Source organism: Gavialis gangeticus, unplaced genomic scaffold (assembly GCF_001723915.1).
Source record: "Gavialis gangeticus isolate Ggan-Ray unplaced genomic scaffold, GavGan_comp1, whole genome shotgun sequence".
Lineage (NCBI taxonomy): Eukaryota > Metazoa > Chordata > Crocodylia > Gavialidae > Gavialis > Gavialis gangeticus.
This window is the reverse complement of record NW_017729013.1, coordinates 6,239,649-6,240,049: the sequence shown is the minus strand read 5'-3', so window position 1 is coordinate 6,240,049 and position 401 is coordinate 6,239,649. Positions and strand designations below refer to the sequence as shown.

Genomic DNA, 401 nt, shown 5'->3' with positions numbered 1-401 from the left:
CTAGTATATATTGCTTTACAGCACCTCGCCTATGCATTTCACGTGACTTTGGATAACAGGTGACCTAAAGAAGGTAAAGGCCAATTTCCATGCATTTGTACTATAAGTACAGGCTATTTAGGCTCTCATTCCAAAACTGTGATAGAAGCTGAGGTGCCCAGTACCTCTCCAGAAGAGGCCTTGAGAATTCAAACAGTGCCTCATTATTTGAGGGATCAATTTTGTTTCAGGGAGCGCACACTGCCACCAAAGGAGTGGGCTCAGCTTCAGAAGAAAAGAACACAGCTCTCAGGTACACTTCCTATTAAACTATGAATTGCAATATAAAATAAACAAAATACTCTATTAGTTAGGAGCAATTTATTAACCTTTTTTAAAAAGTACCATTTTATGGGTTTTGC

At 38.9% G+C, this 401-nt stretch overlaps 1 protein-coding gene across 1 annotated transcript in view; it reads right to left on the bottom strand.

Annotated features, from left to right (window-relative positions):
• ZZEF1 (zinc finger ZZ-type and EF-hand domain containing 1) overlaps nucleotides 1-401 on the bottom strand; it is a 120,678-nt gene that overhangs the window by 63,476 nt on the left and 56,801 nt on the right. The window lies entirely within an intron of this gene.